This window comes from Mustela nigripes, chromosome 12 (assembly GCF_022355385.1).
Source record: "Mustela nigripes isolate SB6536 chromosome 12, MUSNIG.SB6536, whole genome shotgun sequence".
In the NCBI taxonomy this organism is placed as follows: domain Eukaryota; kingdom Metazoa; phylum Chordata; class Mammalia; order Carnivora; family Mustelidae; genus Mustela; species Mustela nigripes.
The window spans coordinates 48,258,537-48,269,978 of NC_081568.1; positions in this window are offsets into that span (position 1 = coordinate 48,258,537).

The window sequence follows — 11,442 nt, forward strand, 5'->3', positions numbered from 1 at the left end:
TCCCAGGGCCCCGGCATCATGACCCCAGCTGAAAGCAGAGGCTTTAACCCACAGAGCCACCCAGGCGCCCCATGGAATTTGAACCCAGTTTTGCCTGACTCCAATTCTGTGTCCTTAATTACTCTTTTATTCTGCCTTCTCATCCTTTACTATACCAACTGAGAAGATGTAAGTTACCCAATCCCTGAATTCCTGTTTTTTTTTGTGGGGAGTGAGGCAAACCACTGGTAATGCAGAAAGAAACCAAAGAACCTCTTGCTTTATTTAATTAATTAATTGTTCTCCACGTAGGGCAGTTCTATAGAGTCCCGACACTGAGACTTCCCTAACAAATGCAAATGAATGTACATCATAAAGCCATTCTTCAGTTAGAGCAGAGCCTTTGGTAAATGCCCTGGCCTCAGACAGCTAGGTGGCCACCCACACGCGGCTCATCTCAAAGCTTTGACTGTTGCCACAGGGATGAAGGGATGCTGAGCCCCTTCCTCTAAGTCACAGGCAGCCTGCAGGGGATTTCACTGAACAGTTAAGAAGTACTTACTTGGTTCTGGGCACTGTTCTAAGCATTTTACAAATATTATCTCATTTAATCTTTTCAAGAACCTATTTGAACCCAAGGGACCAGCACTTGTGTTTTCATTGTGAATCGAAAATAGAGTGATTACTTTTTTTTTTAAGATTTTATTTATTTATTTATTTGTCAGAGAGAGAGAGAGAGAGAGAGAGTGAGAGCACACATATGCAGACCGAGTGACTGGCAGAGACAGCAAGAGAAGCAGGTTCCCTGCTGAGCAAGGAGCCCAATGTGGGACTTGATTCCAGGACCCTAGGATCATGACCTGAGCCGAAGGCAGCGGCTTAACCATCTGAGCCACCCAGGCGTCCCTAGAGTGCTTGCTTTGTGCCAGACACTGCTCAAGGTGCTTCAGATACATTGGATTACCTGTTTAATCCTCACAAACAATACCATGACAAGATACTATTATTATCATTCCTATTTTACAAGTAAGGAGACTGAATATGGGAAGATGAAGAAATTTACCCAGGGTCACACAGCTGGTACTTAGTAGTTCTGGGATTTGAATCCAAGCAGTCTGGCCTCAGAAAGCGCACTTACTTGCTAACTACCCTGGGCAGTAACCTCCCATTCCCCGGTTGCTTAAAAATAGGTAACTCTTTTTTTGCCATTAAAACTTCAAGAAAATAAATACAGTAGCTCTGTCTAAAGTGAACACTGTTGATTCTCAACTTAAACTTATTGACTAAATTTTCTGGAATACTTAGCTGAGATAATTAGAAAAGTAGGAAGCTGTGAAGGGCATTGACCCTGAACTTAGAGTGATATGAACCATTTATTGGCTCTTGACCTTGGGCAAGTTATTTTACTTCTTTGAACCTCAGTTTATTCATCAGTAAAATGGGGTAATAGTATGCTTACCTCATGGGGTTTACTGAAGAATCTAAGAGAAAAACAATATAAAGACCTCATATAGTGCCTGGAATGAAGAAAGACACCAATAAGTAATACGTATTTTTATTATTACAGACTAACATTTTGCCACCATAGGGATGGTCTTGTTAGGTACCCTATTAAAAAATGCCCTATGAACACTATGTTAAAAAAAAAATCTCCTTATAAAGAAACAAGTCCTTCATTTTGTAATTAATCCTCGACTGTGTTATCTGATGAATATCAGTCTCTTTCACTGAACTATAAAGTCCACTGAGCTATAAACTCTACTAGTCTGTGAACTCAATGAATGTGTTTATATTGTCTGATTTTGATACATGGCCTCATTGGGGACCTTGGTATAAAGAAGGAACATCTGTGTTCACTGGCTTGAACAAGATTTGGACATTTTAGAATATAAAAAAATTCATAAGGACCACTCTAGATATAGGGATATTAGTTTACAAAGCCCAGTCGGGGATCAATTCTTTGTCATTTGGGGCCAACATCATCTGATGGACAGTATTCTGTTCTATGTTTGGTTCAAGACTGACTCTATACAGTTTTGGGTTTACGTCAGTGTCCTCTGGAACATGTCTTCCATCTATTTGCACATGACCTTTCTCTTTGTCTGGGGACTCTCCACTATAGGGCCCTACTTAAAAAATCTTCCCCGGAAGTGGCCCATCCCCTCTTTCACTAAAAAATTAATTGTAATTGGAGGGGAAAACATTTAAATATTGACAATGGTTCTCTGAGAGTACAAAGTGCTTAACATAGAGCTTGGCACAGTTTTTATTTAAGAGAAAGAACAAAAAAGGAAGAAACCCAAAGAAAGAGCTAGAATTTTACATGAAACTGAAAAGATATCCTTTTTCCACTTTTGCCCTCATAAACATGAAACATTTTTTCTTATGGTGACATTTTTAGCCCACTCAGAAACGTATTGATTTGTTTCCTGTGACTCATTGTCTGTTTCTTCTTTCTATGTTAAAAAAACATATTAAATATTAGTGTGATAATATAAATATATATGTGTGGGTGGATGGAAGGGTGAAGGGAATTTTCTTTTAAATTCTAAGAAGGGAAATAGCTTTCTCGTATGTTCCCACATCATCAATCAACTCATCACATCCTCAGTCTACTTCATTTTCTCCTTCGAAATAATCACATCTGATCATAAAGCTTGAGAAAAAAAGGTTTCAGAACGTTCTAGAGATGGCCCATTATTTGGGAGCCTGTAGACTTTCTTGTAGCTTTTATTCAGGGTTGAAGAGCCCTCCGGTGCTATTTCCATTTTAGGCAGTAGAGGGCAGTCGTCTCTACTCCTGCCTACCCAAGATTACCCGGCAACATTATGTTTATGCAAACAGTCTTTGACATAATAGCTTTGAAACAGCTGAAAATTGAATTGTGCCTTGAGGCCAAACATCTAGACCACCACCTTTGTTATATTCATCTGCCACAGTAAATTGGGTTCACCATTGGCTCCGGGAGCTGCTTTCTCCTAGATTCTGGCCCCACAATAACTTTGTGTGGGAGAAAGACAAATGTGACTTCCTCACACAAAATGTTGACGGGGGTTTCGTTTCACAAACTCTTATCTGAGGGGCTGGAGATTGCAGTGTGGATTTCTCCAGCCATCTGAAGAAAAGAAAAGAAAAGGAAAACAGGAAACCTAAACCAAATCCATCTAATTCTGGAATCTCTGTGTGTTTCCATAGCTTTTTAGTTTTCTCCACTTAATCTAATTAGGACTTTGCCTCCCGAAATAAATACCTAATAAAGAATGAACCTATTAAAAGACTAAATTTACTACACACCCGTTTGTGCAAACCCTCTGTATGTTTCCTCGAAGCGGTAATGCCGATGAAATTGAACGTTGTTTGACTGGATAATGGTCTCCCGCTGTAAGACGGATTATAGAAAATAAACGTCGAGGGGGGGAAAGCCAGTCGCTTTATTGAATTCCATCGATGATAATGCCATCACCTGAAATAGCTGCCTGAAAAGAGTGTAAATGGGAGAGAAGCAGCGGCATCCAGAGCCAATTTGCAACTGGGGAACAGTTCATTTTATTGGAAGTAATTTTATTCTGCTTTGGGTTCACTGCCCTGGTTTGGGGGGTTGACATAAAGTAGATGTTTAAAAGAAATATGTTTGTGGGCACCATGAATGCTTTTCACAGGAGGGTACTTAGGCATTGATTAATAGATTTGTTTATCAATAAATATTTAATGAAGGCCTACTGTGTGCTAGGCACTATTTGGAAGCTGAGGACATGTAGTGAGCAAAACAGGTGTGTGATACTCTCATGAAACTTATAGTCTTCTGGAGGAGGTAGAATCCATTCTTTAGCAAATATTTATCAAAAGGGCTCCGAGATCAGTATAAAGATGGCTACCAAGGAGTTTATTAGCATGTTGTGAGCTCACTTAATGGATTCAAATCCAGTCACCATACTGTTCTGGGACTCAGTTTGCTTTTCTTCTTAGAAGTCTATAGTCTATTTCTGTCCAGTTTGCCTAATAAGACGGATGTTTGAGTAAAATAAGGAAATATGCAAAAAAGTGTTCTGTAGTCAATGAAAGCAGTGGGGATTATTATGGTGGGCTTGTGCTTTTCTAGGGCCTACCCACAAGGATCTTACAAAATTCCTAGGTAGACAAGAGGAATATAGGTTGATCAGCAGTAAGTAGTTCAGTTTATACGTAAGTAATAAAGTGTGTGCCACAAATGGTAAAATAACTTGAATCAAGTCAGGAAGAAGGTAGCCTTGAAGACAAGATGGGTTTAGAAAAAGCAGAGCAGGAGTCTCAGACTAGTCTATATTTTGGGCATATGGGATGCTGATGTATACACTGGCAGTTGGAAAACCCTGGTGATGGTGGGGGGGAAGGTTGTTTGAGTGGATTCAGCTCATGTTCCTTTTTTAATTTTTTAATTTTTTAAAGATTTATTTATTTGAGAGACAGAGCATGCAAAGGGGAGGAGGGGTGGGGGTGGGGAGAGAAAGAGAGTGAGAGAGAAGCGCAAGCAGATTCCATGCTGAGCAGGGAGACTGATGTGGCATTTGATCCCAGCGCCCTGGGATCATGACCTGAGCTGAAGGCAGTTGCTTGATTGAGCCAACCAAGTGCCTCTCAAGTTCAGAATTCTCTATGGACCAATCTGTTAGGTTGACATCTGATCTAATGTTAGATGGTACTTTGGTAGCCTTCTTTGTTTTTTGGTTTCTACCCTTCTTTTGCCTTTCATGTCTCACCTGGCTACTCCATACTCTCTACCACTCCTCCTCCAAGCCTCCAAGCAGCATCTTGAGGACCCTGCTTTCCAAAGCTGTGGCTGGTTGTTACATGATCAATACTAAGACACGGATGGGAGATCGTAAAGACCTTCACATTTTATGTCACTTTCCTGAAAAGGCAATGCTTAAAACCAGGGCTTCTCAAGTTTTTGTGATGTGTGGACCCCTTTTAAAGGGAAAAATTCTCTCAACTCTAGAGAAGACAACCCCCATTTGGAAAACACTGACTTAAACTTTCAATTATAAACTGTCATTGCTAAAGAGAAGTTTTGGTCTTATGGTTGCTAGATTTTTTCTTTTGAAATTTTCATTGAAATGAAAACACAGAATTAAAAAGTGTTTTTGAAACTTTTAGGCGCTGGGGAAAATTGGCCTTTCTGGGCCCTTTAAAATCAGCACTTCAGGGGAATCCCTACACCCCCAGGGTCTCAGTTCCCCATTCACTTTCTCCATTTCTCTGTTATGTTTCTTTAGACAGCTAAGTGACATTTCTTCGATAATTAGTGATGCTGGGGTCCCTCAGGAGTCCCATACGGTCCACTTGTAAGGATCTGAAAAGGACCAGATCTCTGAATTTCTGTTCAAATGCACTGTTGTGTCCAGTGCCAGCTCCATAGGCTGGTTCTCCACTCCGCTGTGAAGGAGAGCTCTCCCTGTCGAAGGCTCCTGGGAAGCCTCAGAGGGTCATCTTCATCGTCTGCCTCCACATTAACATATTCTCCAGTCTCATGGAGAAATCTAGTCAGAAGAGGCAGCCATTCTGAGACAATTTCCTACATTTGAGAGCACAAATTCTGTAAGCTCAAGAGAGCACCTTCATCTTTGAGGGATTCATGCCACTGTCCTTGCTGATGCCTTTGGTGTGTCTACATCTCGGACAGCAGGAAAGGAAGAAGATAGGAAAAGACAAAGGTAGAGTATAAGAAACGTAGAAATATTCGAGGAACAAAACATGGTAGAAAAGAGAAAAGAAAAGATGTTTCCTTGTGATGCCATCAGAAAAGAGTTGGGCAGTGGGACTAAAATACATGGAGTATATACTACATACCAGCTCATTTACAAAGCCCCCCCTGCTGTCTAGTGGTGTGGATCCTTCACTGAGAAAAAAAAAAATCCACTATATAATAAATCAATTTAAATCCAGCCCTGAATCCTGATGGCTGGAGGAAAACCCAGCCTCTATCATTATGGGAGTTCCTCCAGTCACCCCTGCTGTTCCTTCAACCCTGCACCAGGAATTTGCCAAGGTCTTAGGCTTTTTCTTAATGCCAGATAGAAGTGGCCCTGTTGGTCCATATAGATTGGCTCTCAGTGATTCTCCAGACTCTTCAGTTGCTGGCTGTTGGGGTTTGGACTCTGATGAGCCCAGAAGCCCCTGTAATTCAGGGTTGAGACTCCACTAGTACACCAAATATCTATTCCTATGAGCTCTGCCTCTTGCTTGTACTTCACCTCTTTTTTTAAATTACGGAAACTTTCTTTTTCCCTCTCTACTCCCTTCCTCAAAAGCGTTCCTCTTCCCTTCCCTTTGGGTCTACTGCCACAATCTCTTCAAAGTTCTGGGTTTTATTTATTTATTTATTTATTTATTTATTTATTTATTTTAATTTTTTATTTTTTATAAACATATATTTTTATCCCCAGGGGTACAGGTCTGTGAATCACCAGGTTTACACACTTCACAGCACTCACCAAATCAAATACCCTCCCCAAAGTCCATAATCCCACCCCCTTCTCCCAAACCCCCTCCCCGCCGGCAACCCTCAGTTTGTTTTGTGAGATTAAGAGTCACTTATGGTTTGTCTCCCTCCCAATCCCATCTTGTTTCATTTATTCTTCTTCTACCCACTTAAGCCTCCATGTTGCATCACCACTTCCTCATATCAGGGAGATCATATGATAGTTGTCTTTCTCTGCTTCACTTATTTCGCTAAGCATGGGTTTTTATGAAAGATAGAATCATTCACTTAAGCAGATTTTGTTTTATATTCTGTGGAACTCTCTAAGGCTAGGAATATTAAGAATCAGAATACATGTTTGGGAAGGGGGAGGAAGGAAAATTAAAGTAGAACACTAATTAATATCTTAAAGAAATTTTCTGCCCAGTGATAATATCCAAATCATTCAGGAAAAAAATCCTATATTCAGGAGCCCTTTAGAATATGATGAAAGATTTGGATATCTGTCTAATTTTCTTGTAGCTCTTTAAAAAACATCTTCTGAATAGATACTACTTGCTCGTGGTTCAGAATTCAAAAGACAAGATGCATCATAAAAAGATACCTTCTCGACCTTATTCCCAACCACCAGTTCACCCTAGAGGCAATCACTGTTACCTGATTGTTGCATTTCCTGCTAGAAATATTCTGTGCGTGTATGATCATATATGAATATAGCATATTATTTTGCACCATTTTTTGGGCTTAATATATATTTTTAACTTCTTTCACATAATTATACAGAGCTCTCTCTTTAATTTTAACCTTAACTATATTATACTTTATGTATTTACCATAATTTCTTTTACCGGCCCTCTGTTGTTGGACATTTAGGATGTTTCAATCTTTTGCGGATATAAATAATAACAATCCTAATTACTGTATACAGGTTTAGATAAATTTCAGGAAAAATCACTAGAACTTTAATTGTTGAGTTAAAAAATATGTACATTTAAAATTTTGACAAACTTCACTAAATTACTTTTCTCAGAGGTTAAATTAATCCACATTCTTATCAATCAGATTTTCAATGTGTCTGTTTTCTTACATTCAAAGCAAATTGGTGTAATTTTTTATCATTGTTAATCTGATAGGTCAAATATGATATCTCAGTACAGTTTTTAATGTTCATTTCTCTTAACTTGAGGAAGTTGTATAAGATTAATATGTTTACAAGTCATTTTTACCTAATTTTCTATGAAGTGTATATGTCCTTGCCTATTTCTATTTTGGTAGTTGGGTTTTTCTTACTGATTTCTAATGGCCCTTTGTATATTAATGAAAATAGTCTTTGGTCTACGATATGCATTGCAACCTACCTTTTCTCTAGTTTGTTATGTGTCTTTGGCTTTTTTTTTTTTTTTTTTCTGTTTTCTTTCATGCAGAATTTTGTGGAGCAAAATTCATCTATAATTCATTTTGGCATCTGAATTTTTGGTTACATACAGGAATGTTTTCCTTGTTATAAGATTATAACATTTCCCTCAGTATTTTCTATTCTAGAAGCTTTATGGTTTCATATTTTGCACTTTAATCTTTGGCTCATCTGGAATGCCTTTTGTGTAGGGAATGATTTAGGAATCAAACATCATTTATTTTCCCAGATGATTATTCAGTTTTCCCAATACCATTTTACTCATTTGCAGTTCTTTAAAAAAAAAATAAATAAGAATTCTTTGGAATGTATGCTCTTTCTGAATTCTGATTCCAGAATCTGAGTGGGACTAGTTGGCAGGTAGCTTGAGTTTCCCAGGTACACAAATAATGAATGACTGCTATTGAGAAGTCAGGAAATGAGTCCCAGAGGTGGCTGGGAGGAGGGGGGGGCGGGGAGGAGACTATCTTCATTTCTTAACCCCTTTCATAGATGTTTATAGCCTTGAGAAGAAAGGGTTGGCTTGAGTTAACACTCTTGGTACCAAATCTTGGCAGCAAATAAAAACCTAGTTAGAACTGACAGTAAATAAGGTATAACGAGCCCATGTTAAATATATACTTTGCTATCATGTAGGAAGGCTATTTAGCTTATAATAGCTTTTTTCTACTATAAATTATTTTTTAATATTTCTAAGGAAATTTTTTACAAAAATATCTCAGAGAGGTGATTTTTATCTCTAGAGGCACTTAGTCTGAACTGTTTCCTTTTTGTTTTTCCCCACAGAGTGATTTACTGTACTGGCAGCATTTTTTCCATAGTCAACTCTGTTATATGAAATTCTTTGTCCTATGTCACAGTCACAAATCATTTATCTTGGTTATTTTGGGGTAAAGATACTTTCCAGTAAGATGTAGTTATGTTGTTATGTATCCCCCTCCACTGTCCTTTTCTCTCTCTGGGGCTATCTTTCCATGAAACTCTTGGATCATCAATCAATTTTTGACCGTCCAGTTCACTGAAGCGCAGATTTATCTGGTAGTTTTGGTTGGGTAGACCCGTCATTTGGCATTGTGCGGGCACAGCAAAAGTAGCTCTCAACAGATAGTACTCAAATCTTCAGTGAGAATGCACTGATCTTAAAGTCTTTAAATGGAAAATGTGTGTGACAAGGGAGCCATCTGAGATAACTATGTATTAGGAATTCTCACTTGGGAAAAGAGCATATTCTCTAGGTCAGTGGTTCTAAAAATTAGTGGGTACAAGAAGCACCTGCAGAGTTTGTTAATGTTGATTCTCTGACCCACCCCTAAAATTCATGACTTCTTAAATCTGGGATGCTTTCTAGGACATTTTGTTAATACACACTTCAAGTGAATCTGATGTAAGCCCACAAACAACACTTTAAGGTTCTTCACTAAATTACATTGATTAGGCAGTGTTGGTTTTCAGTGAAACAGGTGGGAGACCATGTTTGACTTTGGACTTTGTCCTTTATGTTTTCTCTACGCTCTTCTGCTCTTGTTCTCCAGTCTCCTGTCACCTTCAATTCCACCACCACTCCCTGTACTCTTGACCATGACAATGCAGTCTCAGTTGCTTGCCATAGCCCTTTTCCTAATGAAAGTAGACCGTCTTGTTTTCATCACCTGAGAGTATTGAGAAATGGAATGGCTATTCTAGTGGACTCTTAATTTCAGATCAACCAACATTCTTCTTGGAATACTCAATATATAATAATTTAATGAACATTTATCAAGTGCCTGCTTTTCACAAAGTGCTAGGGATAAGATGATGAAGCACACAGCCTCTTTCTTCAAGGAGGTCATGTTCTGGAGCAGAACTTTTTTTTTGGTGAAAACTTCAGTAGCAAATGTTTTAGGTATTGTGAGTCATAAAGTCTCTACTACAACTACTAAACTCTGTAATTATCATGTGAAAGCAGCCATAGACAGTATATAAACAGTGAATGTTGTGTGTTCTAAAACATTTTTATTTGCAAAAATAGTTGGTGGATCCATGGTCTAGAGGGCATGGGCAAGCATCAATTACATACATTGTGATAATGCTGGAATAAAGGCTAGGACCAGGAGAGGCAATTGTGCTTCATCTCAAGAGCCAGCTCTGATCAGTTGGTAGTGAATGCTTAGAATAGTTGATTCATTCATTCACTCAACATTTATTTACTTATTTGGTACCTTTATGTGCCAGATTTAATGGAACAAACTATAATTATTTATTATCTTTATTTTCCACGGATTGGGAGTTGAGCATTAGGGCTGCGTATTTGCTACCAATGAGCTATCTTAAGGATACACAAACGAGTAAGGAATATTCTACATGTATAAGTCCATATATTCAAGGAATTCAGTTTTGTGCTAACCTAGTAAAGTAAGTACTATTATGCCCCTTTTACAGATACTAAAGGAATGTTAAGGAATGTACTAAGATCATTCAGCTAGTAAGCTATGAAATAGCATTTCAACCCCCATTTCCTGCTCATAAATCCAAGACCTTTTCCCGACACCCCAGCTGTTTTTAATAATAATGATTATAGTACAGAGTTCATGGCTTGAACTGTAGTGTAAACCCAGAGGTCAGTGACCTTTAAAAAATTCCAGTCTCTTTCCTTCTGACATGCCTAGACAAGGTTGACACTGAAGCTGATCACAATAACCTTGTTAGCAAGGGGTGTGAGAAACAGGGTTGTTGAGCTTTTGCTATTTGTGCATGTATGTGTGTTTGAGGATGAGTGTGTAACCCTACTGAAGACAAGTCTTGGAGCTGTGTTGCAAAGAACATAGTTTAAAAAAAAATGTTACTATCAAACAACTCAAGTTCTTTATTTAAATTGCTCAAACCTTAAGAAGGGATACAAATACCACAAAAGCTCTTCTAAAAATATTCCTCTCATCTAATCATCTAACTCCCCCATACCTTGCAGCTTCTCCTTCTCTAAAATTTTTATGAAATTCATAGGAAAGCTCCACCTCTCCGTGCTAGTCTTTATGCCTTTTGTTCACCCCTCCCTTGCTTCTGTCACAGAATTTTAAGAACCATTCTGACAATAGCAGAACCTGTCCCAAAGGACTAGAGAAGGGAATAAACCAAGTGAGCAAAACCAAAAAGTCATTTGTGATGTACTCATTATACTTGCTTGTTCTCATCAGGCAGGTCTACAGAAATCCTCCTTGAGCACCCTGTGTAAAGTTGTCTCCCCCCAAGCCTTCCTACTCTATTACTTTGTTTTCTTTTCTTCATAGTACTCATCATTAACACTAATTAGTTATAGCACTAATTGGTTTGCTTACATGTTTATTGTCCAGCTTTCTGCCCATCTTTGAAACACTAGATTGAGTTCAAAGAGAACTATCTTGTTTCTTCTGTTACCTGGTATATAGTATATGCTCAATAAATATTTGTGGGAAAATGAATGAATATTGCAACCTTAACATGTTAAATGTCTTGGGATTTTATAGATCTCTTGCTGTTTTATAAGTAATAATGGTTTGATTCAGAGAAGTTCCTAATAATATGATATGAGATGTCAGAATCAAACCTGTGGGGAAGATATTTTTGGTCATGAGACCTT